Here is a 26,573-nt window from a genome sequence, read left to right as displayed (position 1 = left end):
CATATTAGAGATAGACAGTTTGCGCTTTCTCAAGAATCTGTTGTGTTGCTACACGTGCTTTCCCTACTTGCTAGATTAAACTGCTGCCGCAGCTTTTTCAACGGAACGCAGCACTGCCCGAGGTTACAGTACATCGCCCTTGCGGCACCTGAACACAGCGGCCTGTTGGGCCAGGCCGACGTTAGAGTTCAGAAATAGCACGCGACCGTCCAGGTACGGTCTACTGCGTGCTGCGTGTATGGTTCTTCTCACAGCGAATCCTGCTATACATTCCTGAGGCTGACGCAGCTCAGGCGAGGAATCGGCGCGGCAGCATTATAGCGAGAACAGCAGAACGATGCATCGGCCGGGAATCGAACCCGGGCCGTCCGCATGCTAAGCGAGCATTCACCAATTTTTTTTTTGTTCTCATTTCTTTCGTTGCATTTGTTGGGGGCGGACGTCCGATGACGCCCGTTCAAGTTCATCGTTGACTCGGTCTTTTATTACAGAGGGCAGATAACTCTCAGACCGAACACGCTGAGCTATCGTGCCGGCAAGCCTTACGATTATGAGACTTACGCGCTGCCTACTGCACTACTGAGGCACATGCCATTGAACCACCGATGCTCGACAAGCTGCCCGTGCTTCCCGAGCACTTTTCTGCATGGGAAAGTGGGATTGCCACCCAGCGACGTCGGATACAACCGAAAAAAGTGCTACACACGTGGAGTCCTCCACTACATTGCCTTAAAACGAATGCTCATCACTATCGTGTGAGTAACCTTGCGGCCGCGGCGACTAGTCTTGCCCAAAGACGCAGCGTGCGTGGAGGCGCTACCCGAATGCGTGTGGATGCACCCTCCTACCTCGAAAAGCGCCTGCAGCTACTATCACCGTGGGCCGCTGCTGGCGGGCGGGAAGCCGACACAGCGGGGCGTTGCGAGCAGCGGCAGTGCGGTGGTGGTGTAATGGTGAGCATAGTTGCCTTTCAAGCAGTTGATCCGGGTTCGATTCCCGGCCACCGCAAGTGGCGCTGGTTTTTTCGTATGAGTATGTGAGCCGCGTGCTGTTACATGAAGGTTTTTTTCGTCGTTGCTCCACGCAGACCATCCTGTAGTATGTCCCGACTTGTCCCGACTTTGCTCGGCTGACGCGAAAGCTGACGCTTGGAATTCGCCCTTATCAAAATGACAGGCACTATAAACGGCTGTGAGAGGCGAGGTGTGGAGAGGTACCAAAACGACAGGCAAACTGCGAAATTTTCTGCTCGTTCTTCTTAAACAAAAAAAGAAAAAAACCGACGCAGTCGGTAGGACTCGAACCTACGCTCCCAGAGGGAATCTGATTTCTAGTCAGACGCCTTAACCACTCGGCCACGACTGCTCGTAACTGAAGTTTCCCTGGAATCGTGAGAAATGCAACCGGTCTGCGCAGAATGTTGACAGGAAACGAACTCTGTGCACTGATTACGGCAGGGCTACCATCGCTACGAGACGAGCCATTGCGGAAACGTTAAAATCTTCGCCCGGACAGGGACTTGAACCCTGGACCCTTAGGTTAAAAGCCTAATGCTCTACCGACTGAGCTATCCGGGCTCACCCTTGTTGTGGATGGAGCGGCTGCAAGCAATGTGAATAACTGGAACGCGTGTGTAGGCGTACTACGGTAACAGCTGGCTTCTGCCGCAACTGGCGACTTCACCGACTTCCCACTGACGCTGGTAGCAGCCCAACAGCGGACCAGTGCCACTTCTCCCTTTATTCCGGTGCCGACAGTAATTGCATCATGTGCCTGTTTTCCCCGATTACGTTCGGCCGAAGCTCCGGAGGGTGGGCGACAAACGACAGTTCGAAGGCCAAAACATGGAGCGTTGTGTGCGCAAAAACTTCCGTTCCGGTACCGGGAATCGAACCCGGGCCTCCTGGGTGAAAGCCAGGTATCCTAGCCACTAGACCACACCGGATTTGCTCGATAAGCGTGAGATCTTCTCCGTCTCCTCTCGTATTTCGTGCTGAATCTGGTCTCAGTGGTGTTCTCTGTTTGCGAGCATATTTGCGCCTACAGACTGGCATGGCGCACAGCTCGAAATTGACTATTCATTATTTTACTCATAACAAGGGAAGAGAAAGATCAAAGTTGTACGTTGTCATAATTGGAAATAAACATATTGACGCTGAGGTGTAGCCTCCTTGTGGATAACGAACGACAATTAAGTTCGTTCCCTAGCAACAGCAACGCCGTTAATTCAGCCATGATGTACAGCAAATTAAATGCCCCGGGTGAGGATCGAACTCACGACCTTAAGATTATGAGACTTACGCGCTACCTACTGCGCTACCGAGGCACGTTGCAAGCAACGTTACAGGAAACTTGGTAAGTCTCGCATATTAGAGATAGACAGTTTGCGCTTTCTCAAGAATCTGTTGTGTTGCTACACGTGCTTTCCCTACTTGCTAGATTAAACTGCTGCCGCAGCTTTTTCAACGGAACGCAGCACTGCCCGAGGTTACAGTACATCGCCCTTGCGGCACCTGAACACAGCGGCCTGTTGGGCCAGGCCGACGTTAGAGTTCAGAAATAGCACGCGACCGTCCAGGTACGGTCTACTGCGTGCTGCGTGTATGGTTCTTCTCACAGCGAATCCTGCTATACATTCCTGAGGCTGACGCAGCTCAGGCGAGGAATCGGCGCGGCAGCATTATAGCGAGAACAGCAGAACGATGCATCGGCCGGGAATCGAACCCGGGCCGTCCGCATGCTAAGCGAGCATTCACCAATTTTTTTTTTGTTCTCATTTCTTTCGTTGCATTTGTTGGGGGCGGACGTCCGATGACGCCCGTTCAAGTTCATCGTTGACTCGGTCTTTTATTACAGAGGGCAGATAACTCTCAGACCGAACACGCTGAGCTATCGTGCCGGCAAGCCTTACGATTATGAGACTTACGCGCTGCCTACTGCACTACTGAGGCACATGCCATTGAACCACCGATGCTCGACAAGCTGCCCGTGCTTCCCGAGCACTTTTCTGCATGGGAAAGTGGGATTGCCACCCAGCGACGTCGGATACAACCGAAAAAAGTGCTACACACGTGGAGTCCTCCACTACATTGCCTTAAAACGAATGCTCATCACTATCGTGTGAGTAACCTTGCGGCCGCGGCGACTAGTCTTGCCCAAAGACGCAGCGTGCGTGGAGGCGCTACCCGAATGCGTGTGGATGCACCCTCCTACCTCGAAAAGCGCCTGCAGCTACTATCACCGTGGGCCGCTGCTGGCGGGCGGGAAGCCGACACAGCGGGGCGTTGCGAGCAGCGGCAGTGCGGTGGTGGTGTAATGGTGAGCATAGTTGCCTTTCAAGCAGTTGATCCGGGTTCGATTCCCGGCCACCGCAAGTGGCGCTGGTTTTTTCGTATGAGTATGTGAGCCGCGTGCTGTTACATGAAGGTTTTTTTCGTCGTTGCTCCACGCAGACCATCCTGTAGTATGTCCCGACTTGTCCCGACTTTGCTCGGCTGACGCGAAAGCTGACGCTTGGAATTCGCCCTTATCAAAATGACAGGCACTATAAACGGCTGTGAGAGGCGAGGTGTGGAGAGGTACCAAAACGACAGGCAAACTGCGAAATTTTCTGCTCGTTCTTCTTAAACAAAAAAAGAAAAAAACCGACGCAGTCGGTAGGACTCGAACCTACGCTCCCAGAGGGAATCTGATTTCTAGTCAGACGCCTTAACCACTCGGCCACGACTGCTCGTAACTGAAGTTTCCCTGGAATCGTGAGAAATGCAACCGGTCTGCGCAGAATGTTGACAGGAAACGAACTCTGTGCACTGATTACGGCAGGGCTACCATCGCTACGAGACGAGCCATTGCGGAAACGTTAAAATCTTCGCCCGGACAGGGACTTGAACCCTGGACCCTTAGGTTAAAAGCCTAATGCTCTACCGACTGAGCTATCCGGGCTCACCCTTGTTGTGGATGGAGCGGCTGCAAGCAATGTGAATAACTGGAACGCGTGTGTAGGCGTACTACGGTAACAGCTGGCTTCTGCCGCAACTGGCGACTTCACCGACTTCCCACTGACGCTGGTAGCAGCCCAACAGCGGACCAGTGCCACTTCTCCCTTTATTCCGGTGCCGACAGTAATTGCATCATGTGCCTGTTTTCCCCGATTACGTTCGGCCGAAGCTCCGGAGGGTGGGCGACAAACGACAGTTCGAAGGCCAAAACATGGAGCGTTGTGTGCGCAAAAACTTCCGTTCCGGTACCGGGAATCGAACCCGGGCCTCCTGGGTGAAAGCCAGGTATCCTAGCCACTAGACCACACCGGATTTGCTCGATAAGCGTGAGATCTTCTCCGTCTCCTCTCGTATTTCGTGCTGAATCTGGTCTCAGTGGTGTTCTCTGTTTGCGAGCATATTTGCGCCTACAGACTGGCATGGCGCACAGCTCGAAATTGACTATTCATTATTTTACTCATAACAAGGGAAGAGAAAGATCAAAGTTGTACGTTGTCATAATTGGAAATAAACATATTGACGCTGAGGTGTAGCCTCCTTGTGGATAACGAACGACAATTAAGTTCGTTCCCTAGCAACAGCAACGCCGTTAATTCAGCCATGATGTACAGCAAATTAAATGCCCCGAGTGAGGATCGAACTCACGACCTTAAGATTATGAGACTTACGCGCTACCTACTGCGCTACCGAGGCACGTTGCAAGCAACGTTACAGGAAACTTGGTAAGTCTCGCATATTAGAGATAGACAGTTTGCGCTTTCTCAAGAATCTGTTGTGTTGCTACACGTGCTTTCCCTACTTGCTAGATTAAACTGCTGCCGCAGCTTTTTCAACGGAACGCAGCACTGCCCGAGGTTACAGTACATCGCCCTTGCGGCACCTGAACACAGCGGCCTGTTGGGCCAGGCCGACGTTAGAGTTCAGAAATAGCACGCGACCGTCCAGGTACGGTCTACTGCGTGCTGCGTGTATGGTTCTTCTCACAGCGAATCCTGCTATACATTCCTGAGGCTGACGCAGCTCAGGCGAGGAATCGGCGCGGCAGCATTATAGCGAGAACAGCAGAACGATGCATCGGCCGGGAATCGAACCCGGGCCGTCCGCATGCTAAGCGAGCATTCACCAATTTTTTTTTGTTCTCATTTCTTTCGTTGCATTTGTTGGGGGCGGACGTCCGATGACGCCCGTTCAAGTTCATCGTTGACTCGGTCTTTTATTACAGAGGGCAGATAACTCTCAGACCGAACACGCTGAGCTATCGTGCCGGCAAGCCTTACGAGTATGAGACTTACGCGCTGCCTACTGCACTACTGAGGCACATGCCATTGAACCACCGATGCTCGACAAGCTGCCCGTGCTTCCCGAGCACTTTTCTGCATGGGAAAGTGGGATTGCCACCCAGCGACGTCGGATACAACCGAAAAAAGTGCTACACACGTGGAGTCCTCCACTACATTGCCTTAAAACGAATGCTCATCACTATCGTGTGAGTAACCTTGCGGCCGCGGCGACTAGTCTTGCCCAAAGACGCAGCGTGCGTGGAGGCGCTACCCGAATGCGTGTGGATGCACCCTCCTACCTCGAAAAGCGCCTGCAGCTACTATCACCGTGGGCCGCTGCTGGCGGGCGGGAAGCCGACACAGCGGGGCGTTGCGAGCAGCGGCAGTGCGGTGGTGGTGTAATGGTGAGCATAGTTGCCTTTCAAGCAGTTGATCCGGGTTCGATTCCCGGCCACCGCAAGTGGCGCTGGTTTTTTCGTATGAGTATGTGAGCCGCGTGCTGTTACATGAAGGTTTTTTTCGTCGTTGCTCCACGCAGACCATCCTGTAGTATGTCCCGACTTGTCCCGACTTTGCTCGGCTGACGCGAAAGCTGACGCTTGGAATTCGCCCTTATCAAAATGACAGGCACTATAAACGGCTGTGAGAGGCGAGGTGTGGAGAGGTACCAAAACGACAGGCAAACTGCGAAATTTTCTGCTCGTTCTTCTTAAACAAAAAAAGAAAAAAACCGACGCAGTCGGTAGGACTCGAACCTACGCTCCCAGAGGGAATCTGATTTCTAGTCAGACGCCTTAACCACTCGGCCACGACTGCTCGTAACTGAAGTTTCCCTGGAATCGTGAGAAATGCAACCGGTCTGCGCAGAATGTTGACAGGAAACGAACTCTGTGCACTGATTACGGCAGGGCTACCATCGCTACGAGACGAGCCATTGCGGAAACGTTAAAATCTTCGCCCGGACAGGGACTTGAACCCTGGACCCTTAGGTTAAAAGCCTAATGCTCTACCGACTGAGCTATCCGGGCTCACCCTTGTTGTGGATGGAGCGGCTGCAAGCAATGTGAATAACTGGAACGCGTGTGTAGGCGTACTACGGTAACAGCTGGCTTCTGCCGCAACTGGCGACTTCACCGACTTCCCACTGACGCTGGTAGCAGCCCAACAGCGGACCAGTGCCACTTCTCCCTTTATTCCGGTGCCGACAGTAATTGCATCATGTGCCTGTTTTCCCCGATTACGTTCGGCCGAAGCTCCGGAGGGTGGGCGACAAACGACAGTTCGAAGGCCAAAACATGGAGCGTTGTGTGCGCAAAAACTTCCGTTCCGGTACCGGGAATCGAACCCGGGCCTCCTGGGTGAAAGCCAGGTATCCTAGCCACTAGACCACACCGGATTTGCTCGATAAGCGTGAGATCTTCTCCGTCTCCTCTCGTATTTCGTGCTGAATCTGGTCTCAGTGGTGTTCTCTGTTTGCGAGCATATTTGCGCCTACAGACTGGCATGGCGCACAGCTCGAAATTGACTATTCATTATTTTACTCATAACAAGGGAAGAGAAAGATCAAAGTTGTACGTTGTCATAATTGGAAATAAACATATTGACGCTGAGGTGTAGCCTCCTTGTGGATAACGAACGACAATTAAGTTCGTTCCCTAGCAACAGCAACGCCGTTAATTCAGCCATGATGTACAGCAAATTAAATGCCCCGGGTGAGGATCGAACTCACGACCTTAAGATTATGAGACTTACGCGCTACCTACTGCGCTACCGAGGCACGTTGCAAGCAACGTTACAGGAAACTTGGTAAGTCTCGCATATTAGAGATAGACAGTTTGCGCTTTCTCAAGAATCTGTTGTGTTGCTACACGTGCTTTCCCTACTTGCTAGATTAAACTGCTGCCGCAGCTTTTTCAACGGAACGCAGCACTGCCCGAGGTTACAGTACATCGCCCTTGCGGCACCTGAACACAGCGGCCTGTTGGGCCAGGCCGACGTTAGAGTTCAGAAATAGCACGCGACCGTCCAGGTACGGTCTACTGCGTGCTGCGTGTATGGTTCTTCTCACAGCGAATCCTGCTATACATTCCTGAGGCTGACGCAGCTCAGGCGAGGAATCGGCGCGGCAGCATTATAGCGAGAACAGCAGAACGATGCATCGGCCGGGAATCGAACCCGGGCCGTCCGCATGCTAAGCGAGCATTCACCAATTTTTTTTTTGTTCTCATTTCTTTCGTTGCATTTGTTGGGGGCGGACGTCCGATGACGCCCGTTCAAGTTCATCGTTGACTCGGTCTTTTATTACAGAGGGCAGATAACTCTCAGACCGAACACGCTGAGCTATCGTGCCGGCAAGCCTTACGATTATGAGACTTACGCGCTGCCTACTGCACTACTGAGGCACATGCCATTGAACCACCGATGCTCGACAAGCTGCCCGTGCTTCCCGAGCACTTTTCTGCATGGGAAAGTGGGATTGCCACCCAGCGACGTCGGATACAACCGAAAAAAGTGCTACACACGTGGAGTCCTCCACTACATTGCCTTAAAACGAATGCTCATCACTATCGTGTGAGTAACCTTGCGGCCGCGGCGACTAGTCTTGCCCAAAGACGCAGCGTGCGTGGAGGCGCTACCCGAATGCGTGTGGATGCACCCTCCTACCTCGAAAAGCGCCTGCAGCTACTATCACCGTGGGCCGCTGCTGGCGGGCGGGAAGCCGACACAGCGGGGCGTTGCGAGCAGCGGCAGTGCGGTGGTGGTGTAATGGTGAGCATAGTTGCCTTTCAAGCAGTTGATCCGGGTTCGATTCCCGGCCACCGCAAGTGGCGCTGGTTTTTTCGTATGAGTATGTGAGCCGCGTGCTGTTACATGAAGGTTTTTTTCGTCGTTGCTCCACGCAGACCATCCTGTAGTATGTCCCGACATGTCCCGACTTTGCTCGGCTGACGCGAAAGCTGACGCTTGGAATTCGCCCTTATCAAAATGACAGGCACTATAAACGGCTGTGAGAGGCGAGGTGTGGAGAGGTACCAAAACGACAGGCAAACTGCGAAATTTTCTGCTCGTTCTTCTTAAACAAAAAAAGAAAAAAACCGACGCAGTCGGTAGGACTCGAACCTACGCTCCCAGAGGGAATCTGATTTCTAGTCAGACGCCTTAACCACTCGGCCACGACTGCTCGTAACTGAAGTTTCCCTGGAATCGTGAGAAATGCAACCGGTCTGCGCAGAATGTTGACAGGAAACGAACTCTGTGCACTGATTACGGCAGGGCTACCATCGCTACGAGACGAGCCATTGCGGAAACGTTAAAATCTTCGCCCGGACAGGGACTTGAACCCTGGACCCTTAGGTTAAAAGCCTAATGCTCTACCGACTGAGCTATCCGGGCTCACCCTTGTTGTGGATGGAGCGGCTGCAAGCAATGTGAATAACTGGAACGCGTGTGTAGGCGTACTACGGTAACAGCTGGCTTCTGCCGCAACTGGCGACTTCACCGACTTCCCACTGACGCTGGTAGCAGCCCAACAGCGGACCAGTGCCACTTCTCCCTTTATTCCGGTGCCGACAGTAATTGCATCATGTGCCTGTTTTCCCCGATTACGTTCGGCCGAAGCTCCGGAGGGTGGGCGACAAACGACAGTTCGAAGGCCAAAACATGGAGCGTTGTGTGCGCAAAAACTTCCGTTCCGGTACCGGGAATCGAACCCGGGCCTCCTGGGTGAAAGCCAGGTATCCTAGCCACTAGACCACACCGGATTTGCTCGATAAGCGTGAGATCTTCTCCGTCTCCTCTCGTATTTCGTGCTGAATCTGGTCTCAGTGGTGTTCTCTGTTTGCGAGCATATTTGCGCCTACAGACTGGCATGGCGCACAGCTCGAAATTGACTATTCATTATTTTACTCATAACAAGGGAAGAGAAAGATCAAAGTTGTACGTTGTCATAATTGGAAATAAACATATTGACGCTGAGGTGTAGCCTCCTTGTGGATAACGAACGACAATTAAGTTCGTTCCCTAGCAACAGCAACGCCGTTAATTCAGCCATGATGTACAGCAAATTAAATGCCCCGGGTGAGGATCGAACTCACGACCTTAAGATTATGAGACTTACGCGCTACCTACTGCGCTACCGAGGCACGTTGCAAGCAACGTTACAGGAAACTTGGTAAGTCTCGCATATTAGAGATAGACAGTTTGCGCTTTCTCAAGAATCTGTTGTGTTGCTACACGTGCTTTCCCTACTTGCTAGATTAAACTGCTGCCGCAGCTTTTTCAACGGAACGCAGCACTGCCCGAGGTTACAGTACATCGCCCTTGCGGCACCTGAACACAGCGGCCTGTTGGGCCAGGCCGACGTTAGAGTTCAGAAATAGCACGCGACCGTCCAGGTACGGTCTACTGCGTGCTGCGTGTATGGTTCTTCTCACAGCGAATCCTGCTATACATTCCTGAGGCTGACGCAGCTCAGGCGAGGAATCGGCGCGGCAGCATTATAGCGAGAACAGCAGAACGATGCATCGGCCGGGAATCGAACCCGGGCCGTCCGCATGCTAAGCGAGCATTCACCAATTTTTTTTTTGTTCTCATTTCTTTCGTTGCATTTGTTGGGGGCGGACGTCCGATGACGCCCGTTCAAGTTCATCGTTGACTCGGTCTTTTATTACAGAGGGCAGATAACTCTCAGACCGAACACGCTGAGCTATCGTGCCGGCAAGCCTTACGATTATGAGACTTACGCGCTGCCTACTGCACTACTGAGGCACATGCCATTGAACCACCGATGCTCGACAAGCTGCCCGTGCTTCCCGAGCACTTTTCTGCATGGGAAAGTGGGATTGCCACCCAGCGACGTCGGATACAACCGAAAAAAGTGCTACACACGTGGAGTCCTCCACTACATTGCCTTAAAACGAATGCTCATCACTATCGTGTGAGTAACCTTGCGGCCGCGGCGACTAGTCTTGCCCAAAGACGCAGCGTGCGTGGAGGCGCTACCCGAATGCGTGTGGATGCACCCTCCTACCTCGAAAAGCGCCTGCAGCTACTATCACCGTGGGCCGCTGCTGGCGGGCGGGAAGCCGACACAGCGGGGCGTTGCGAGCAGCGGCAGTGCGGTGGTGGTGTAATGGTGAGCATAGTTGCCTTTCAAGCAGTTGATCCGGGTTCGATTCCCGGCCACCGCAAGTGGCGCTGGTTTTTTCGTATGAGTATGTGAGCCGCGTGCTGTTACATGAAGGTTTTTTTCGTCGTTGCTCCACGCAGACCATCCTGTAGTATGTCCCGACTTGTCCCGACTTTGCTCGGCTGACGCGAAAGCTGACGCTTGGAATTCGCCCTTATCAAAATGACAGGCACTATAAACGGCTGTGAGAGGCGAGGTGTGGAGAGGTACCAAAACGACAGGCAAACTGCGAAATTTTCTGCTCGTTCTTCTTAAACAAAAAAAGAAAAAAACCGACGCAGTCGGTAGGACTCGAACCTACGCTCCCAGAGGGAATCTGATTTCTAGTCAGACGCCTTAACCACTCGGCCACGACTGCTCGTAACTGAAGTTTCCCTGGAATCGTGAGAAATGCAACCGGTCTGCGCAGAATGTTGACAGGAAACGAACTCTGTGCACTGATTACGGCAGGGCTACCATCGCTACGAGACGAGCCATTGCGGAAACGTTAAAATCTTCGCCCGGACAGGGACTTGAACCCTGGACCCTTAGGTTAAAAGCCTAATGCTCTACCGACTGAGCTATCCGGGCTCACCCTTGTTGTGGATGGAGCGGCTGCAAGCAATGTGAATAACTGGAACGCGTGTGTAGGCGTACTACGGTAACAGCTGGCTTCTGCCGCAACTGGCGACTTCACCGACTTCCCACTGACGCTGGTAGCAGCCCAACAGCGGACCAGTGCCACTTCTCCCTTTATTCCGGTGCCGACAGTAATTGCATCATGTGCCTGTTTTCCCCGATTACGTTCGGCCGAAGCTCCGGAGGGTGGGCGACAAACGACAGTTCGAAGGCCAAAACATGGAGCGTTGTGTGCGCAAAAACTTCCGTTCCGGTACCGGGAATCGAACCCGGGCCTCCTGGGTGAAAGCCAGGTATCCTAGCCACTAGACCACACCGGATTTGCTCGATAAGCGTGAGATCTTCTCCGTCTCCTCTCGTATTTCGTGCTGAATCTGGTCTCAGTGGTGTTCTCTGTTTGCGAGCATATTTGCGCCTACAGACTGGCATGGCGCACAGCTCGAAATTGACTATTCATTATTTTACTCATAACAAGGGAAGAGAAAGATCAAAGTTGTACGTTGTCATAATTGGAAATAAACATATTGACGCTGAGGTGTAGCCTCCTTGTGGATAACGAACGACAATTAAGTTCGTTCCCTAGCAACAGCAACGCCGTTAATTCAGCCATGATGTACAGCAAATTAAATGCCCCGGGTGAGGATCGAACTCACGACCTTAAGATTATGAGACTTACGCGCTACCTACTGCGCTACCGAGGCACGTTGCAAGCAACGTTACAGGAAACTTGGTAAGTCTCGCATATTAGAGATAGACAGTTTGCGCTTTCTCAAGAATCTGTTGTGTTGCTACACGTGCTTTCCCTACTTGCTAGATTAAACTGCTGCCGCAGCTTTTTCAACGGAACGCAGCACTGCCCGAGGTTACAGTACATCGCCCTTGCGGCACCTGAACACAGCGGCCTGTTGGGCCAGGCCGACGTTAGAGTTCAGAAATAGCACGCGACCGTCCAGGTACGGTCTACTGCGTGCTGCGTGTATGGTTCTTCTCACAGCGAATCCTGCTATACATTCCTGAGGCTGACGCAGCTCAGGCGAGGAATCGGCGCGGCAGCATTATAGCGAGAACAGCAGAACGATGCATCGGCCGGGAATCGAACCCGGGCCGTCCGCATGCTAAGCGAGCATTCACCAATTTTTTTTTTGTTCTCATTTCTTTCGTTGCATTTGTTGGGGGCGGACGTCCGATGACGCCCGTTCAAGTTCATCGTTGACTCGGTCTTTTATTACAGAGGGCAGATAACTCTCAGACCGAACACGCTGAGCTATCGTGCCGGCAAGCCTTACGATTATGAGACTTACGCGCTGCCTACTGCACTACTGAGGCACATGCCATTGAACCACCGATGCTCGACAAGCTGCCCGTGCTTCCCGAGCACTTTTCTGCATGGGAAAGTGGGATTGCCACCCAGCGACGTCGGATACAACCGAAAAAAGTGCTACACACGTGGAGTCCTCCACTACATTGCCTTAAAACGAATGCTCATCACTATCGTGTGAGTAACCTTGCGGCCGCGGCGACTAGTCTTGCCCAAAGACGCAGCGTGCGTGGAGGCGCTACCCGAATGCGTGTGGATGCACCCTCCTACCTCGAAAAGCGCCTGCAGCTACTATCACCGTGGGCCGCTGCTGGCGGGCGGGAAGCCGACACAGCGGGGCGTTGCGAGCAGCGGCAGTGCGGTGGTGGTGTAATGGTGAGCATAGTTGCCTTCCAAGCAGTTGATCCGGGTTCGATTCCCGGCCACCGCAAGTGGCGCTGGTTTTTTCGTATGAGTATGTGAGCCGCGTGCTGTTACATGAAGGTTTTTTTCGTCGTTGCTCCACGCAGACCATCCTGTAGTATGTCCCGACTTGTCCCGACTTTGCTCGGCTGACGCGAAAGCTGACGCTTGGAATTCGCCCTTATCAAAATGACAGGCACTATAAACGGCTGTGAGAGGCGAGGTGTGGAGAGGTACCAAAACGACAGGCAAACTGCGAAATTTTCTGCTCGTTCTTCTTAAACAAAAAAAGAAAAAAACCGACGCAGTCGGTAGGACTCGAACCTACGCTCCCAGAGGGAATCTGATTTCTAGTCAGACGCCTTAACCACTCGGCCACGACTGCTCGTAACTGAAGTTTCCCTGGAATCGTGAGAAATGCAACCGGTCTGCGCAGAATGTTGACAGGAAACGAACTCTGTGCACTGATTACGGCAGGGCTACCATCGCTACGAGACGAGCCATTGCGGAAACGTTAAAATCTTCGCCCGGACAGGGACTTGAACCCTGGACCCTTAGGTTAAAAGCCTAATGCTCTACCGACTGAGCTATCCGGGCTCACCCTTGTTGTGGATGGAGCGGCTGCAAGCAATGTGAATAACTGGAACGCGTGTGTAGGCGTACTACGGTAACAGCTGGCTTCTGCCGCAACTGGCGACTTCACCGACTTCCCACTGACGCTGGTAGCAGCCCAACAGCGGACCAGTGCCACTTCTCCCTTTATTCCGGTGCCGACAGTAATTGCATCATGTGCCTGTTTTCCCCGATTACGTTCGGCCGAAGCTCCGGAGGGTGGGCGACAAACGACAGTTCGAAGGCCAAAACATGGAGCGTTGTGTGCGCAAAAACTTCCGTTCCGGTACCGGGAATCGAACCCGGGCCTCCTGGGTGAAAGCCAGGTATCCTAGCCACTAGACCACACCGGATTTGCTCGATAAGCGTGAGATCTTCTCCGTCTCCTCTCGTATTTCGTGCTGAATCTGGTCTCAGTGGTGTTCTCTGTTTGCGAGCATATTTGCGCCTACAGACTGGCATGGCGCACAGCTCGAAATTGACTATTCATTATTTTACTCATAACAAGGGAAGAGAAAGATCAAAGTTGTACGTTGTCATAATTGGAAATAAACATATTGACGCTGAGGTGTAGCCTCCTTGTGGATAACGAACGACAATTAAGTTCGTTCCCTAGCAACAGCAACGCCGTTAATTCAGCCATGATGTACAGCAAATTAAATGCCCCGGGTGAGGATCGAACTCACGACCTTAAGATTATGAGACTTACGCGCTACCTACTGCGCTACCGAGGCACGTTGCAAGCAACGTTACAGGAAACTTGGTAAGTCTCGCATATTAGAGATAGACAGTTTGCGCTTTCTCAAGAATCTGTTGTGTTGCTACACGTGCTTTCCCTACTTGCTAGATTAAACTGCTGCCGCAGCTTTTTCAACGGAACGCAGCACTGCCCGAGGTTACAGTACATCGCCCTTGCGGCACCTGAACACAGCGGCCTGTTGGGCCAGGCCGACGTTAGAGTTCAGAAATAGCACGCGACCGTCCAGGTACGGTCTACTGCGTGCTGCGTGTATGGTTCTTCTCACAGCGAATCCTGCTATACATTCCTGAGGCTGACGCAGCTCAGGCGAGGAATCGGCGCGGCAGCATTATAGCGAGAACAGCAGAACGATGCATCGGCCGGGAATCGAACCCGGGCCGTCCGCATGCTAAGCGAGCATTCACCAATTTTTTTTTTGTTCTCATTTCTTTCGTTGCATTTGTTGGGGGCGGACGTCCGATGACGCCCGTTCAAGTTCATCGTTGACTCGGTCTTTTATTACAGAGGGCAGATAACTCTCAGACCGAACACGCTGAGCTATCGTGCCGGCAAGCCTTACGATTATGAGACTTACGCGCTGCCTACTGCACTACTGAGGCACATGCCATTGAACCACCGATGCTCGACAAGCTGCCCGTGCTTCCCGAGCACTTTTCTGCATGGGAAAGTGGGATTGCCACCCAGCGACGTCGGATACAACCGAAAAAAGTGCTACACACGTGGAGTCCTCCACTACATTGCCTTAAAACGAATGCTCATCACTATCGTGTGAGTAACCTTGCGGCCGCGGCGACTAGTCTTGCCCAAAGACGCAGCGTGCGTGGAGGCGCTACCCGAATGCGTGTGGATGCACCCTCCTACCTCGAAAAGCGCCTGCAGCTACTATCACCGTGGGCCGCTGCTGGCGGGCGGGAAGCCGACACAGCGGGGCGTTGCGAGCAGCGGCAGTGCGGTGGTGGTGTAATGGTGAGCATAGTTGCCTTCCAAGCAGTTGATCCGGGTTCGATTCCCGGCCACCGCAAGTGGCGCTGGTTTTTTCGTATGAGTATGTGAGCCGCGTGCTGTTACATGAAGGTTTTTTTCGTCGTTGCTCCACGCAGACCATCCTGTAGTATGTCCCGACTTGTCCCGACTTTGCTCGGCTGACGCGAAAGCTGACGCTTGGAATTCGCCCTTATCAAAATGACAGGCACTATAAACGGCTGTGAGAGGCGAGGTGTGGAGAGGTACCAAAACGACAGGCAAACTGCGAAATTTTCTGCTCGTTCTTCTTAAACAAAAAAAGAAAAAAACCGACGCAGTCGGTAGGACTCGAACCTACGCTCCCAGAGGGAATCTGATTTCTAGTCAGACGCCTTAACCACTCGGCCACGACTGCTCGTAACTGAAGTTTCCCTGGAATCGTGAGAAATGCAACCGGTCTGCGCAGAATGTTGACAGGAAACGAACTCTGTGCACTGATTACGGCAGGGCTACCATCGCTACGAGACGAGCCATTGCGGAAACGTTAAAATCTTCGCCCGGACAGGGACTTGAACCCTGGACCCTTAGGTTAAAAGCCTAATGCTCTACCGACTGAGCTATCCGGGCTCACCCTTGTTGTGGATGGAGCGGCTGCAAGCAATGTGAATAACTGGAACGCGTGTGTAGGCGTACTACGGTAACAGCTGGCTTCTGCCGCAACTGGCGACTTCACCGACTTCCCACTGACGCTGGTAGCAGCCCAACAGCGGACCAGTGCCACTTCTCCCTTTATTCCGGTGCCGACAGTAATTGCATCATGTGCCTGTTTTCCCCGATTACGTTCGGCCGAAGCTCCGGAGGGTGGGCGACAAACGACAGTTCGAAGGCCAAAACATGGAGCGTTGTGTGCGCAAAAACTTCCGTTCCGGTACCGGGAATCGAACCCGGGCCTCCTGGGTGAAAGCCAGGTATCCTAGCCACTAGACCACACCGGATTTGCTCGATAAGCGTGAGATCTTCTCCGTCTCCTCTCGTATTTCGTGCTGAATCTGGTCTCAGTGGTGTTCTCTGTTTGCGAGCATATTTGCGCCTACAGACTGGCATGGCGCACAGCTCGAAATTGACTATTCATTATTTTACTCATAACAAGGGAAGAGAAAGATCAAAGTTGTACGTTGTCATAATTGGAAATAAACATATTGACGCTGAGGTGTAGCCTCCTTGTGGATAACGAACGACAATTAAGTTCGTTCCCTAGCAACAGCAACGCCGTTAATTCAGCCATGATGTACAGCAAATTAAATGCCCCGGGTGAGGATCGAACTCACGACCTTAAGATTATGAGACTTACGCGCTACCTACTGCGCTACCGAGGCACGTTGCAAGCAACGTTACAGGAAACTTGGTAAGTCTCGCATATTAGAGATAGACAGTTTGCGCTTTCTCAAGAATCTGTTGTGTTGCTACACGTGCTTTCCCTACTTGCTAGATTAAACTGCTGCCGCAGCTTTTTCAACGGAACGCAGCACTGCCCGAGGTTACAGTACATCGCCCTTGCGGCACCTGAACACAGCGGCCTGTTGGGCCAGGCCGACGTTAGAGTTCAGAAATAGCACGCGACCGTCCAGGTACGGTCTACTGCGTGCTGCGTGTATGGTTCTTCTCACAGCGAATCCTGCTATACATTCCTGAGGCTGACGCAGCTCAGGCGAGGAATCGGCGCGGCAGCATTATAGCGAGAACAGCAGAACGATGCATCGGCCGGGAATCGAACCCGGGCCGTCCGCATGCTAAGCGAGCATTCACCAATTTTTTTTTTGTTCTCATTTCTTTCGTTGCATTTGTTGGGGGCGGACGTCCGATGACGCCCGTTCAAGTTCATCGTTGACTCGGTCTTTTATTACAGAGGGCAGATAACTCTCAGACCGAACACGCTGAGCTATCGTGCCGGCAAGCCTTACGATTATGAGACTTACGCGCTGCCTACTGCACTACTGAGGCACATGCCATTGAACCACCGATGCTCGACAAGCTGCCCGTGCTTCCCGAGCACTTTTCTGCATGGGAAAGTGGGATTGCCACCCAGCGACGTCGGATACAACCGAAAAAAGTGCTACACACGTGGAGTCCTCCACTACATTGCCTTAAAACGAATGCTCATCACTATCGTGTGAGTAACCTTGCGGCCGCGGCGACTAGTCTTGCCCAAAGACGCAGCGTGCGTGGAGGCGCTACCCGAATGCGTGTGGATGCACCCTCCTACCTCGAAAAGCGCCTGCAGCTACTATCACCGTGGGCCGCTGCTGGCGGGCGGGAAGCCGACACAGCGGGGCGTTGCGAGCAGCGGCAGTGCGGTGGTGGTGTAATGGTGAGCATAGTTGCCTTTCAAGCAGTTGATCCGGGTTCGATTCCCGGCCACCGCAAGTGGCGCTGGTTTTTTCGTATGAGTATGTGAGCCGCGTGCTGTTACATGAAGGTTTTTTTCGTCGTTGCTCCACGCAGACCATCCTGTAGTATGTCCCGACTTGTCCCGACTTTGCTCGGCTGACGCGAAAGCTGACGCTTGGAATTCGCCCTTATCAAAATGACAGGCACTATAAACGGCTGTGAGAGGCGAGGTGTGGAGAGGTACCAAAACGACAGGCAAACTGCGAAATTTTCTGCTCGTTCTTCTTAAACAAAAAAAGAAAAAAACCGACGCAGTCGGTAGGACTCGAACCTACGCTCCCAGAGGGAATCTGATTTCTAGTCAGACGCCTTAACCACTCGGCCACGACTGCTCGTAACTGAAGTTTCCCTGGAATCGTGAGAAATGCAACCGGTCTGCGCAGAATGTTGACAGGAAACGAACTCTGTGCACTGATTACGGCAGGGCTACCATCGCTACGAGACGAGCCATTGCGGAAACGTTAAAATCTTCGCCCGGACAGGGACTTGAACCCTGGACCCTTAGGTTAAAAGCCTAATGCTCTACCGACTGAGCTATCCGGGCTCACCCTTGTTGTGGATGGAGCGGCTGCAAGCAATGTGAATAACTGGAACGCGTGTGTAGGCGTACTACGGTAACAGCTGGCTTCTGCCGCAACTGGCGACTTCACCGACTTCCCACTGACGCTGGTAGCAGCCCAACAGCGGACCAGTGCCACTTCTCCCTTTATTCCGGTGCCGACAGTAATTGCATCATGTGCCTGTTTTCCCCGATTACGTTCGGCCGAAGCTCCGGAGGGTGGGCGACAAACGACAGTTCGAAGGCCAAAACATGGAGCGTTGTGTGCGCAAAAACTTCCGTTCCGGTACCGGGAATCGAACCCGGGCCTCCTGGGTGAAAGCCAGGTATCCTAGCCACTAGACCACACCGGATTTGCTCGATAAGCGTGAGATCTTCTCCGTCTCCTCTCGTATTTCGTGCTGAATCTGGTCTCAGTGGTGTTCTCTGTTTGCGAGCATATTTGCGCCTACAGACTGGCATGGCGCACAGCTCGAAATTGACTATTCATTATTTTACTCATAACAAGGGAAGAGAAAGATCAAAGTTGTACGTTGTCATAATTGGAAATAAACATATTGACGCTGAGGTGTAGCCTCCTTGTGGATAACGAACGACAATTAAGTTCGTTCCCTAGCAACAGCAACGCCGTTAATTCAGCCATGATGTACAGCAAATTAAATGCCCCGGGTGAGGATCGAACTCACGACCTTAAGATTATGAGACTTACGCGCTACCTACTGCGCTACCGAGGCACGTTGCAAGCAACGTTACAGGAAACTTGGTAAGTCTCGCATATTAGAGATAGACAGTTTGCGCTTTCTCAAGAATCTGTTGTGTTGCTACACGTGCTTTCCCTACTTGCTAGATTAAACTGCTGCCGCAGCTTTTTCAACGGAACGCAGCACTGCCCGAGGTTACAGTACATCGCCCTTGCGGCACCTGAACACAGCGGCCTGTTGGGCCAGGCCGACGTTAGAGTTCAGAAATAGCACGCGACCGTCCAGGTACGGTCTACTGCGTGCTGCGTGTATGGTTCTTCTCACAGCGAATCCTGCTATACATTCCTGAGGCTGACGCAGCTCAGGCGAGGAATCGGCGCGGCAGCATTATAGCGAGAACAGCAGAACGATGCATCGGCCGGGAATCGAACCCGGGCCGTCCGCATGCTAAGCGAGCATTCACCAATTTTTTTTTTGTTCTCATTTCTTTCGTTGCATTTGTTGGGGGCGGACGTCCGATGACGCCCGTTCAAGTTCATCGTTGACTCGGTCTTTTATTACAGAGGGCAGATAACTCTCAGACCGAACACGCTGAGCTATCGTGCCGGCAAGCCTTACGATTATGAGACTTACGCGCTGCCTACTGCACTACTGAGGCACATGCCATTGAACCACCGATGCTCGACAAGCTGCCCGTGCTTCCCGAGCACTTTTCTGCATGGGAAAGTGGGATTGCCACCCAGCGACGTCGGATACAACCGAAAAAAGTGCTACACACGTGGAGTCCTCCACTACATTGCCTTAAAACGAATGCTCATCACTATCGTGTGAGTAACCTTGCGGCCGCGGCGACTAGTCTTGCCCAAAGACGCAGCGTGCGTGGAGGCGCTACCCGAATGCGTGTGGATGCACCCTCCTACCTCGAAAAGCGCCTGCAGCTACTATCACCGTGGGCCGCTGCTGGCGGGCGGGAAGCCGACACAGCGGGGCGTTGCGAGCAGCGGCAGTGCGGTGGTGGTGTAATGGTGAGCATAGTTGCCTTCCAAGCAGTTGATCCGGGTTCGATTCCCGGCCACCGCAAGTGGCGCTGGTTTTTTCGTATGAGTATGTGAGCCGCGTGCTGTTACATGAAGGTTTTTTTCGTCGTTGCTCCACGCAGACCATCCTGTAGTATGTCCCGACTTGTCCCGACTTTGCTCGGCTGACGCGAAAGCTGACGCTTGGAATTCGCCCTTATCAAAATGACAGGCACTATAAACGGCTGTGAGAGGCGAGGTGTGGAGAGGTACCAAAACGACAGGCAAACTGCGAAATTTTCTGCTCGTTCTTCTTAAACAAAAAAAGAAAAAAACCGACGCAGTCGGTAGGACTCGAACCTACGCTCCCAGAGGGAATCTGATTTCTAGTCAGACGCCTTAACCACTCGGCCACGACTGCTCGTAACTGAAGTTTCCCTGGAATCGTGAGAAATGCAACCGGTCTGCGCAGAATGTTGACAGGAAACGAACTCTGTGCACTGATTACGGCAGGGCTACCATCGCTACGAGACGAGCCATTGCGGAAACGTTAAAATCTTCGCCCGGACAGGGACTTGAACCCTGGACCCTTAGGTTAAAAGCCTAATGCTCTACCGACTGAGCTATCCGGGCTCACCCTTGTTGTGGATGGAGCGGCTGCAAGCAATGTGAATAACTGGAACGCGTGTGTAGGCGTACTACGGTAACAGCTGGCTTCTGCCGCAACTGGCGACTTCACCGACTTCCCACTGACGCTGGTAGCAGCCCAACAGCGGACCAGTGCCACTTCTCCCTTTATTCCGGTGCCGACAGTAATTGCATCATGTGCCTGTTTTCCCCGATTACGTTCGGCCGAAGCTCCGGAGGGTGGGCGACAAACGACAGTTCGAAGGCCAAAACATGGAGCGTTGTGTGCGCAAAAACTTCCGTTCCGGTACCGGGAATCGAACCCGGGCCTCCTGGGTGAAAGCCAGGTATCCTAGCCACTAGACCACACCGGATTTGCTCGATAAGCGTGAGATCTTCTCCGTCTCCTCTCGTATTTCGTGCTGAATCTGGTCTCAGTGGTGTTCTCTGTTTGCGAGCATATTTGCGCCTACAGACTGGCATGGCGCACAGCTCGAAATTGACTATTCATTATTTTACTCATAACAAGGGAAGAGAAAGATCAAAGTTGTACGTTGTCATAATTGGAAATAAACATATTGACGCTGAGGTGTAGCCTCCTTGTGGATAACGAACGACAATTAAGTTCGTTCCCTAGCAACAGCAACGCCGTTAATTCAGCCATGATGTACAGCAAATTAAATGCCCCGGGTGAGGATCGAACTCACGACCTTAAGATTATGAGACTTACGCGCTACCTACTGCGCTACCGAGGCACGTTGCAAGCAACGTTACAGGAAACTTGGTAAGTCTCGCATATTAGAGATAGACAGTTTGCGCTTTCTCAAGAATCTGTTGTGTTGCTACACGTGCTTTCCCTACTTGCTAGATTAAACTGCTGCCGCAGCTTTTTCAACGGAACGCAGCACTGCCCGAGGTTACAGTACATCGCCCTTGCGGCACCTGAACACAGCGGCCTGTTGGGCCAGGCCGACGTTAGAGTTCAGAAATAGCACGCGACCGTCCAGGTACGGTCTACTGCGTGCTGCGTGTATGGTTCTTCTCACAGCGAATCCTGCTATACATTCCTGAGGCTGACGCAGCTCAGGCGAGGAATCGGCGCGGCAGCATTATAGCGAGAACAGCAGAACGATGCATCGGCCGGGAATCGAACCCGGGCCGTCCGCATGCTAAGCGAGCATTCACCAATTTTTTTTTTGTTCTCATTTCTTTCGTTGCATTTGTTGGGGGCGGACGTCCGATGACGCCCGTTCAAGTTCATCGTTGACTCGGTCTTTTATTACAGAGGGCAGATAACTCTCAGACCGAACACGCTGAGCTATCGTGCCGGCAAGCCTTACGATTATGAGACTTACGCGCTGCCTACTGCACTACTGAGGCACATGCCATTGAACCACCGATGCTCGACAAGCTGCCCGTGCTTCCCGAGCACTTTTCTGCATGGGAAAGTGGGATTGCCACCCAGCGACGTCGGATACAACCGAAAAAAGTGCTACACACGTGGAGTCCTCCACTACATTGCCTTAAAACGAATGCTCATCACTATCGTGTGAGTAACCTTGCGGCCGCGGCGACTAGTCTTGCCCAAAGACGCAGCGTGCGTGGAGGCGCTACCCGAATGCGTGTGGATGCACCCTCCTACCTCGAAAAGCGCCTGCAGCTACTATCACCGTGGGCCGCTGCTGGCGGGCGGGAAGCCGACACAGCGGGGCGTTGCGAGCAGCGGCAGTGCGGTGGTGGTGTAATGGTGAGCATAGTTGCCTTCCAAGCAGTTGATCCGGGTTCGATTCCCGGCCACCGCAAGTGGCGCTGGTTTTTTCGTATGAGTATGTGAGCCGCGTGCTGTTACATGAAGGTTTTTTTCGTCGTTGCTCCACGCAGACCATCCTGTAGTATGTCCCGACTTGTCCCGACTTTGCTCGGGCTGACGCGAAAGCTGACGCTTGGAATTCGCCCTTATCAAAATGACAGGCACTATAAACGGCTGTGAGAGGCGAGGTGTGGAGAGGTACCAAAACGACAGGCAAACTGCGAAATTTTCTGCTCGTTCTTCTTAAACAAAAAAAGAAAAAAACCGACGCAGTCGGTAGGACTCGAACCTACGCTCCCAGAGGGAATCTGATTTCTAGTCAGACGCCTTAACCACTCGGCCACGACTGCTCGTAACTGAAGTTTCCCTGGAATCGTGAGAAATGCAACCGGTCTGCGCAGAATGTTGACAGGAAACGAACTCTGTGCACTGATTACGGCAGGGCTACCATCGCTACGAGACGAGCCATTGCGGAAACGTTAAAATCTTCGCCCGGACAGGGACTTGAACCCTGGACCCTTAGGTTAAAAGCCTAATGCTCTACCGACTGAGCTATCCGGGCTCACCCTTGTTGTGGATGGAGCGGCTGCAAGCAATGTGAATAACTGGAACGCGTGTGTAGGCGTACTACGGTAACAGCTGGCTTCTGCCGCAACTGGCGACTTCACCGACTTCCCACTGACGCTGGTAGCAGCCCAACAGCGGACCAGTGCCACTTCTCCCTTTATTCCGGTGCCGACAGTAATTGCATCATGTGCCTGTTTTCCCCGATTACGTTCGGCCGAAGCTCCGGAGGGTGGGCGACAAACGACAGTTCGAAGGCCAAAACATGGAGCGTTGTGTGCGCAAAAACTTCCGTTCCGGTACCGGGAATCGAACCCGGGCCTCCTGGGTGAAAGCCAGGTATCCTAGCCACTAGACCACACCGGATTTGCTCGATAAGCGTGAGATCTTCTCCGTCTCCTCTCGTATTTCGTGCTGAATCTGGTCTCAGTGGTGTTCTCTGTTTGCGAGCATATTTGCGCCTACAGACTGGCATGGCGCACAGCTCGAAATTGACTATTCATTATTTTACTCATAACAAGGGAAGAGAAAGATCAAAGTTGTACGTTGTCATAATTGGAAATAAACATATTGACGCTGAGGTGTAGCCTCCTTGTGGATAACGAACGACAATTAAGTTCGTTCCCTAGCAACAGCAACGCCGTTAATTCAGCCATGATGTACAGCAAATTAAATGCCCCGGGTGAGGATCGAACTCACGACCTTAAGATTATGAGACTTACGCGCTACCTACTGCGCTACCGAGGCACGTTGCAAGCAACGTTACAGGAAACTTGGTAAGTCTCGCATATTAGAGATAGACAGTTTGCGCTTTCTCAAGAATCTGTTGTGTTGCTACACGTGCTTTCCCTACTTGCTAGATTAAACTGCTGCCGCAGCTTTTTCAACGGAACGCAGCACTGCCCGAGGTTACAGTACATCGCCCTTGCGGCACCTGAACACAGCGGCCTGTTGGGCCAGGCCGACGTTAGAGTTCAGAAATAGCACGCGACCGTCCAGGTACGGTCTACTGCGTGCTGCGTGTATGGTTCTTCTCACAGCGAATCCTGCTATACATTCCTGAGGCTGACGCAGCTCAGGCGAGGAATCGGCGCGGCAGCATTATAGCGAGAACAGCAGAACGATGCATCGGCCGGGAATCGAACCCGGGCCGTCCGCATGCTAAGCGAGCATTCACCAATTTTTTTTTGTTCTCATTTCTTTCGTTGCATTTGTTGGGGGCGGACGTCCGATGACGCCCGTTCAAGTTCATCGTTGACTCGGTCTTTTATTACAGAGGGCAGATAACTCTCAGACCGAACACGCTGAGCTATCGTGCCGGCAAGCCTTACGATTATGAGACTTACGCGCTGCCTACTGCACTACTGAGGCACATGCCATTGAACCACCGATGCTCGACAAGCTGCCCGTGCTTCCCGAGCACTTTTCTGCATGGGAAAGTGGGATTGCCACCCAGCGACGTCGGATACAACCGAAAAAAGTGCTACACACGTGGAGTCCTCCACTACATTGCCTTAAAACGAATGCTCATCACTATCGTGTGAGTAACCTTGCGGCCGCGGCGACTAGTCTTGCCCAAAGACGCAGCGTGCGTGGAGGCGCTACCCGAATGCGTGTGGATGCACCCTCCTACCTCGAAAAGCGCCTGCAGCTACTATCACCGTGGGCCGCTGCTGGCGGGCGGGAAGCCGACACAGCGGGGCGTTGCGAGCAGCGGCAGTGCGGTGGTGGTGTAATGGTGAGCATAGTTGCCTTTCAAGCAGTTGATCCGGGTTCGATTCCCGGCCACCGCAAGTGGCGCTGGTTTTTTCGTATGAGTATGTGAGCCGCGTGCTGTTACATGAAGGTTTTTTTCGTCGTTGCTCCACGCAGACCATCCTGTAGTATGTCCCGACTTGTCCCGACTTTGCTCGGCTGACGCGAAAGCTGACGCTTGGAATTCGCCCTTATCAAAATGACAGGCACTATAAACGGCTGTGAGAGGCGAGGTGTGGAGAGGTACCAAAACGACAGGCAAACTGCGAAATTTCTGCTCGTTCTTCTTAAACAAAAAAAGAAAAAAACCGACGCAGTCGGTAGGACTCGAACCTACGCTCCCAGAGGGAATCTGATTTCTAGTCAGACGCCTTAACCACTCGGCCACGACTGCTCGTAACTGAAGTTTCCCTGGAATCGTGAGAAATGCAACCGGTCTGCGCAGAATGTTGACAGGAAACGAACTCTGTGCACTGATTACGGCAGGGCTACCATCGCTACGAGACGAGCCATTGCGGAAACGTTAAAATCTTCGCCCGGACAGGGACTTGAACCCTGGACCCTTAGGTTAAAAGCCTAATGCTCTACCGACTGAGCTATCCGGGCTCACCCTTGTTGTGGATGGAGCGGCTGCAAGCAATGTGAATAACTGGAACGCGTGTGTAGGCGTACTACGGTAACAGCTGGCTTCTGCCGCAACTGGCGACTTCACCGACTTCCCACTGACGCTGGTAGCAGCCCAACAGCGGACCAGTGCCACTTCTCCCTTTATTCCGGTGCCGACAGTAATTGCATCATGTGCCTGTTTTCCCCGATTACGTTCGGCCGAAGCTCCGGAGGGTGGGCGACAAACGACAGTTCGAAGGCCCAAAACATGGAGCGTTGTGTGCGCAAAAACTTCCGTTCCGGTACCGGGAATCGAACCCGGGCCTCCTGGGTGAAAGCCAGGTATCCTAGCCACTAGACCACACCGGATTTGCTCGATAAGCGTGAGATCTTCTCCGTCTCCTCTCGTATTTCGTGCTGAATCTGGTCTCAGTGGTGTTCTCTGTTTGCGAGCATATTTGCGCCTACAGACTGGCATGGCGCACAGCTCGAAATTGACTATTCATTATTTTACTCATAACAAGGGAAGAGAAAGATCAAAGTTGTACGTTGTCATAATTGGAAATAAACATATTGACGCTGAGGTGTAGCCTCCTTGTGGATAACGAACGACAATTAAGTTCGTTCCCTAGCAACAGCAACGCCGTTAATTCAGCCATGATGTACAGCAAATTAAATGCCCCGGGTGAGGATCGAACTCACGACCTTAAGATTATGAGACTTACGCGCTACCTACTGCGCTACCGAGGCACGTTGCAAGCAACGTTACAGGAAACTTGGTAAGTCTCGCATATTAGAGATAGACAGTTTGCGCTTTCTCAAGAATCTGTTGTGTTGCTACACGTGCTTTCCCTACTTGCTAGATTAAACTGCTGCCGCAGCTTTTTCAACGGAACGCAGCACTGCCCGAGGTTACAGTACATCGCCCTTGCGGCACCTGAACACAGCGGCCTGTTGGGCCAGGCCGACGTTAGAGTTCAGAAATAGCACGCGACCGTCCAGGTACGGTCTACTGCGTGCTGCGTGTATGGTTCTTCTCACAGCGAATCCTGCTATACATTCCTGAGGCTGACGCAGCTCAGGCGAGGAATCGGCGCGGCAGCATTATAGCGAGAACAGCAGAACGATGCATCGGCGGGAATCGAACCCGGGCCGTCCGCATGCTAAGCGAGCATTCACCAATTTTTTTTTTGTTCTCATTTCTTTCGTTGCATTTGTTGGGGGCGGACGTCCGATGACGCCCGTTCAAGTTCATCGTTGACTCGGTCTTTTATTACAGAGGGCAGATAACTCTCAGACCGAACACGCTGAGCTATCGTGCCGGCAAGCCTTACGATTATGAGACTTA

At 52.6% G+C, this 26,573-nt stretch overlaps 55 non-coding genes across 55 annotated transcripts; 11 read left to right on the top strand and 44 right to left on the bottom strand.

Moving 5' to 3' along the window:
- The first annotated feature begins 936 nt into the window (after positions 1–936).
- Positions 937–1,008, top strand: Trnae-uuc (transfer RNA glutamic acid (anticodon UUC)). Its single transcript has one exon. It is a non-coding gene; the product is annotated as a tRNA-Glu (tRNA).
- A 275-nt stretch (positions 1,009–1,283) lies between these two features.
- On the bottom strand, positions 1,284–1,365 carry Trnas-aga (transfer RNA serine (anticodon AGA)). The gene has a single exon. It is a non-coding gene; the product is annotated as a tRNA-Ser (tRNA).
- Positions 1,366–1,504: 139 nt separating this feature from the next.
- On the bottom strand, positions 1,505–1,577 carry Trnak-uuu (transfer RNA lysine (anticodon UUU)). Its single transcript has one exon. It is a non-coding gene; the product is annotated as a tRNA-Lys (tRNA).
- A 296-nt stretch (positions 1,578–1,873) lies between these two features.
- Positions 1,874–1,945, bottom strand: Trnae-uuc (transfer RNA glutamic acid (anticodon UUC)). Its single transcript has one exon. It is a non-coding gene; the product is annotated as a tRNA-Glu (tRNA).
- A 308-nt stretch (positions 1,946–2,253) lies between these two features.
- Positions 2,254–2,326, bottom strand: Trnam-cau (transfer RNA methionine (anticodon CAU)). The gene has a single exon. It is a non-coding gene; the product is annotated as a tRNA-Met (tRNA).
- A 975-nt stretch (positions 2,327–3,301) lies between these two features.
- Trnae-uuc (transfer RNA glutamic acid (anticodon UUC)) lies at positions 3,302–3,373 on the top strand. Its single transcript has one exon. It is a non-coding gene; the product is annotated as a tRNA-Glu (tRNA).
- Positions 3,374–3,648: 275 nt separating this feature from the next.
- Positions 3,649–3,730, bottom strand: Trnas-aga (transfer RNA serine (anticodon AGA)). Its single transcript has one exon. It is a non-coding gene; the product is annotated as a tRNA-Ser (tRNA).
- A 139-nt stretch (positions 3,731–3,869) lies between these two features.
- Trnak-uuu (transfer RNA lysine (anticodon UUU)) lies at positions 3,870–3,942 on the bottom strand. Its single transcript has one exon. It is a non-coding gene; the product is annotated as a tRNA-Lys (tRNA).
- A 296-nt stretch (positions 3,943–4,238) lies between these two features.
- Trnae-uuc (transfer RNA glutamic acid (anticodon UUC)) lies at positions 4,239–4,310 on the bottom strand. The gene has a single exon. It is a non-coding gene; the product is annotated as a tRNA-Glu (tRNA).
- A 308-nt stretch (positions 4,311–4,618) lies between these two features.
- On the bottom strand, positions 4,619–4,691 carry Trnam-cau (transfer RNA methionine (anticodon CAU)). The gene has a single exon. It is a non-coding gene; the product is annotated as a tRNA-Met (tRNA).
- A 974-nt stretch (positions 4,692–5,665) lies between these two features.
- Positions 5,666–5,737, top strand: Trnae-uuc (transfer RNA glutamic acid (anticodon UUC)). Its single transcript has one exon. It is a non-coding gene; the product is annotated as a tRNA-Glu (tRNA).
- A 275-nt stretch (positions 5,738–6,012) lies between these two features.
- Positions 6,013–6,094, bottom strand: Trnas-aga (transfer RNA serine (anticodon AGA)). Its single transcript has one exon. It is a non-coding gene; the product is annotated as a tRNA-Ser (tRNA).
- Positions 6,095–6,233: 139 nt separating this feature from the next.
- Trnak-uuu (transfer RNA lysine (anticodon UUU)) lies at positions 6,234–6,306 on the bottom strand. The gene has a single exon. It is a non-coding gene; the product is annotated as a tRNA-Lys (tRNA).
- Positions 6,307–6,602: 296 nt separating this feature from the next.
- On the bottom strand, positions 6,603–6,674 carry Trnae-uuc (transfer RNA glutamic acid (anticodon UUC)). The gene has a single exon. It is a non-coding gene; the product is annotated as a tRNA-Glu (tRNA).
- A 308-nt stretch (positions 6,675–6,982) lies between these two features.
- Trnam-cau (transfer RNA methionine (anticodon CAU)) lies at positions 6,983–7,055 on the bottom strand. The gene has a single exon. It is a non-coding gene; the product is annotated as a tRNA-Met (tRNA).
- Positions 7,056–8,030: 975 nt separating this feature from the next.
- Trnae-uuc (transfer RNA glutamic acid (anticodon UUC)) lies at positions 8,031–8,102 on the top strand. The gene has a single exon. It is a non-coding gene; the product is annotated as a tRNA-Glu (tRNA).
- Positions 8,103–8,377: 275 nt separating this feature from the next.
- On the bottom strand, positions 8,378–8,459 carry Trnas-aga (transfer RNA serine (anticodon AGA)). The gene has a single exon. It is a non-coding gene; the product is annotated as a tRNA-Ser (tRNA).
- A 139-nt stretch (positions 8,460–8,598) lies between these two features.
- Positions 8,599–8,671, bottom strand: Trnak-uuu (transfer RNA lysine (anticodon UUU)). The gene has a single exon. It is a non-coding gene; the product is annotated as a tRNA-Lys (tRNA).
- A 296-nt stretch (positions 8,672–8,967) lies between these two features.
- Positions 8,968–9,039, bottom strand: Trnae-uuc (transfer RNA glutamic acid (anticodon UUC)). The gene has a single exon. It is a non-coding gene; the product is annotated as a tRNA-Glu (tRNA).
- Positions 9,040–9,347: 308 nt separating this feature from the next.
- Positions 9,348–9,420, bottom strand: Trnam-cau (transfer RNA methionine (anticodon CAU)). The gene has a single exon. It is a non-coding gene; the product is annotated as a tRNA-Met (tRNA).
- A 975-nt stretch (positions 9,421–10,395) lies between these two features.
- Trnae-uuc (transfer RNA glutamic acid (anticodon UUC)) lies at positions 10,396–10,467 on the top strand. The gene has a single exon. It is a non-coding gene; the product is annotated as a tRNA-Glu (tRNA).
- Positions 10,468–10,742: 275 nt separating this feature from the next.
- Positions 10,743–10,824, bottom strand: Trnas-aga (transfer RNA serine (anticodon AGA)). Its single transcript has one exon. It is a non-coding gene; the product is annotated as a tRNA-Ser (tRNA).
- A 139-nt stretch (positions 10,825–10,963) lies between these two features.
- Trnak-uuu (transfer RNA lysine (anticodon UUU)) lies at positions 10,964–11,036 on the bottom strand. The gene has a single exon. It is a non-coding gene; the product is annotated as a tRNA-Lys (tRNA).
- Positions 11,037–11,332: 296 nt separating this feature from the next.
- On the bottom strand, positions 11,333–11,404 carry Trnae-uuc (transfer RNA glutamic acid (anticodon UUC)). Its single transcript has one exon. It is a non-coding gene; the product is annotated as a tRNA-Glu (tRNA).
- Positions 11,405–11,712: 308 nt separating this feature from the next.
- On the bottom strand, positions 11,713–11,785 carry Trnam-cau (transfer RNA methionine (anticodon CAU)). The gene has a single exon. It is a non-coding gene; the product is annotated as a tRNA-Met (tRNA).
- A 975-nt stretch (positions 11,786–12,760) lies between these two features.
- Positions 12,761–12,832, top strand: Trnag-ucc (transfer RNA glycine (anticodon UCC)). Its single transcript has one exon. It is a non-coding gene; the product is annotated as a tRNA-Gly (tRNA).
- Positions 12,833–13,107: 275 nt separating this feature from the next.
- Trnas-aga (transfer RNA serine (anticodon AGA)) lies at positions 13,108–13,189 on the bottom strand. Its single transcript has one exon. It is a non-coding gene; the product is annotated as a tRNA-Ser (tRNA).
- A 139-nt stretch (positions 13,190–13,328) lies between these two features.
- On the bottom strand, positions 13,329–13,401 carry Trnak-uuu (transfer RNA lysine (anticodon UUU)). The gene has a single exon. It is a non-coding gene; the product is annotated as a tRNA-Lys (tRNA).
- Positions 13,402–13,697: 296 nt separating this feature from the next.
- On the bottom strand, positions 13,698–13,769 carry Trnae-uuc (transfer RNA glutamic acid (anticodon UUC)). The gene has a single exon. It is a non-coding gene; the product is annotated as a tRNA-Glu (tRNA).
- Positions 13,770–14,077: 308 nt separating this feature from the next.
- Positions 14,078–14,150, bottom strand: Trnam-cau (transfer RNA methionine (anticodon CAU)). The gene has a single exon. It is a non-coding gene; the product is annotated as a tRNA-Met (tRNA).
- A 975-nt stretch (positions 14,151–15,125) lies between these two features.
- Positions 15,126–15,197, top strand: Trnag-ucc (transfer RNA glycine (anticodon UCC)). The gene has a single exon. It is a non-coding gene; the product is annotated as a tRNA-Gly (tRNA).
- Positions 15,198–15,472: 275 nt separating this feature from the next.
- Positions 15,473–15,554, bottom strand: Trnas-aga (transfer RNA serine (anticodon AGA)). The gene has a single exon. It is a non-coding gene; the product is annotated as a tRNA-Ser (tRNA).
- Positions 15,555–15,693: 139 nt separating this feature from the next.
- On the bottom strand, positions 15,694–15,766 carry Trnak-uuu (transfer RNA lysine (anticodon UUU)). The gene has a single exon. It is a non-coding gene; the product is annotated as a tRNA-Lys (tRNA).
- A 296-nt stretch (positions 15,767–16,062) lies between these two features.
- Positions 16,063–16,134, bottom strand: Trnae-uuc (transfer RNA glutamic acid (anticodon UUC)). Its single transcript has one exon. It is a non-coding gene; the product is annotated as a tRNA-Glu (tRNA).
- Positions 16,135–16,442: 308 nt separating this feature from the next.
- On the bottom strand, positions 16,443–16,515 carry Trnam-cau (transfer RNA methionine (anticodon CAU)). Its single transcript has one exon. It is a non-coding gene; the product is annotated as a tRNA-Met (tRNA).
- Positions 16,516–17,490: 975 nt separating this feature from the next.
- Trnae-uuc (transfer RNA glutamic acid (anticodon UUC)) lies at positions 17,491–17,562 on the top strand. The gene has a single exon. It is a non-coding gene; the product is annotated as a tRNA-Glu (tRNA).
- A 275-nt stretch (positions 17,563–17,837) lies between these two features.
- Positions 17,838–17,919, bottom strand: Trnas-aga (transfer RNA serine (anticodon AGA)). The gene has a single exon. It is a non-coding gene; the product is annotated as a tRNA-Ser (tRNA).
- Positions 17,920–18,058: 139 nt separating this feature from the next.
- Positions 18,059–18,131, bottom strand: Trnak-uuu (transfer RNA lysine (anticodon UUU)). Its single transcript has one exon. It is a non-coding gene; the product is annotated as a tRNA-Lys (tRNA).
- A 296-nt stretch (positions 18,132–18,427) lies between these two features.
- Trnae-uuc (transfer RNA glutamic acid (anticodon UUC)) lies at positions 18,428–18,499 on the bottom strand. Its single transcript has one exon. It is a non-coding gene; the product is annotated as a tRNA-Glu (tRNA).
- A 308-nt stretch (positions 18,500–18,807) lies between these two features.
- On the bottom strand, positions 18,808–18,880 carry Trnam-cau (transfer RNA methionine (anticodon CAU)). Its single transcript has one exon. It is a non-coding gene; the product is annotated as a tRNA-Met (tRNA).
- Positions 18,881–19,855: 975 nt separating this feature from the next.
- On the top strand, positions 19,856–19,927 carry Trnag-ucc (transfer RNA glycine (anticodon UCC)). Its single transcript has one exon. It is a non-coding gene; the product is annotated as a tRNA-Gly (tRNA).
- Positions 19,928–20,202: 275 nt separating this feature from the next.
- On the bottom strand, positions 20,203–20,284 carry Trnas-aga (transfer RNA serine (anticodon AGA)). The gene has a single exon. It is a non-coding gene; the product is annotated as a tRNA-Ser (tRNA).
- A 139-nt stretch (positions 20,285–20,423) lies between these two features.
- On the bottom strand, positions 20,424–20,496 carry Trnak-uuu (transfer RNA lysine (anticodon UUU)). The gene has a single exon. It is a non-coding gene; the product is annotated as a tRNA-Lys (tRNA).
- Positions 20,497–20,792: 296 nt separating this feature from the next.
- On the bottom strand, positions 20,793–20,864 carry Trnae-uuc (transfer RNA glutamic acid (anticodon UUC)). Its single transcript has one exon. It is a non-coding gene; the product is annotated as a tRNA-Glu (tRNA).
- Positions 20,865–21,172: 308 nt separating this feature from the next.
- On the bottom strand, positions 21,173–21,245 carry Trnam-cau (transfer RNA methionine (anticodon CAU)). The gene has a single exon. It is a non-coding gene; the product is annotated as a tRNA-Met (tRNA).
- Positions 21,246–22,220: 975 nt separating this feature from the next.
- Positions 22,221–22,292, top strand: Trnag-ucc (transfer RNA glycine (anticodon UCC)). Its single transcript has one exon. It is a non-coding gene; the product is annotated as a tRNA-Gly (tRNA).
- A 276-nt stretch (positions 22,293–22,568) lies between these two features.
- Trnas-aga (transfer RNA serine (anticodon AGA)) lies at positions 22,569–22,650 on the bottom strand. Its single transcript has one exon. It is a non-coding gene; the product is annotated as a tRNA-Ser (tRNA).
- Positions 22,651–22,789: 139 nt separating this feature from the next.
- Trnak-uuu (transfer RNA lysine (anticodon UUU)) lies at positions 22,790–22,862 on the bottom strand. Its single transcript has one exon. It is a non-coding gene; the product is annotated as a tRNA-Lys (tRNA).
- Positions 22,863–23,158: 296 nt separating this feature from the next.
- On the bottom strand, positions 23,159–23,230 carry Trnae-uuc (transfer RNA glutamic acid (anticodon UUC)). Its single transcript has one exon. It is a non-coding gene; the product is annotated as a tRNA-Glu (tRNA).
- A 308-nt stretch (positions 23,231–23,538) lies between these two features.
- On the bottom strand, positions 23,539–23,611 carry Trnam-cau (transfer RNA methionine (anticodon CAU)). The gene has a single exon. It is a non-coding gene; the product is annotated as a tRNA-Met (tRNA).
- Positions 23,612–24,585: 974 nt separating this feature from the next.
- Positions 24,586–24,657, top strand: Trnae-uuc (transfer RNA glutamic acid (anticodon UUC)). Its single transcript has one exon. It is a non-coding gene; the product is annotated as a tRNA-Glu (tRNA).
- A 274-nt stretch (positions 24,658–24,931) lies between these two features.
- Trnas-aga (transfer RNA serine (anticodon AGA)) lies at positions 24,932–25,013 on the bottom strand. The gene has a single exon. It is a non-coding gene; the product is annotated as a tRNA-Ser (tRNA).
- Positions 25,014–25,152: 139 nt separating this feature from the next.
- On the bottom strand, positions 25,153–25,225 carry Trnak-uuu (transfer RNA lysine (anticodon UUU)). Its single transcript has one exon. It is a non-coding gene; the product is annotated as a tRNA-Lys (tRNA).
- Positions 25,226–25,522: 297 nt separating this feature from the next.
- Positions 25,523–25,594, bottom strand: Trnae-uuc (transfer RNA glutamic acid (anticodon UUC)). The gene has a single exon. It is a non-coding gene; the product is annotated as a tRNA-Glu (tRNA).
- A 308-nt stretch (positions 25,595–25,902) lies between these two features.
- On the bottom strand, positions 25,903–25,975 carry Trnam-cau (transfer RNA methionine (anticodon CAU)). The gene has a single exon. It is a non-coding gene; the product is annotated as a tRNA-Met (tRNA).
- Between the last annotated feature and the right edge of the window lie 598 nt (positions 25,976–26,573).

Source organism: Schistocerca nitens, unplaced genomic scaffold, assembly GCF_023898315.1.
Source record: "Schistocerca nitens isolate TAMUIC-IGC-003100 unplaced genomic scaffold, iqSchNite1.1 HiC_scaffold_290, whole genome shotgun sequence".
NCBI lineage: Eukaryota > Metazoa > Arthropoda > Insecta > Orthoptera > Acrididae > Schistocerca > Schistocerca nitens.
The sequence above is the reverse complement of the archived record's forward strand: the minus strand, read 5'-3'. Positions and strand labels throughout refer to the sequence as shown.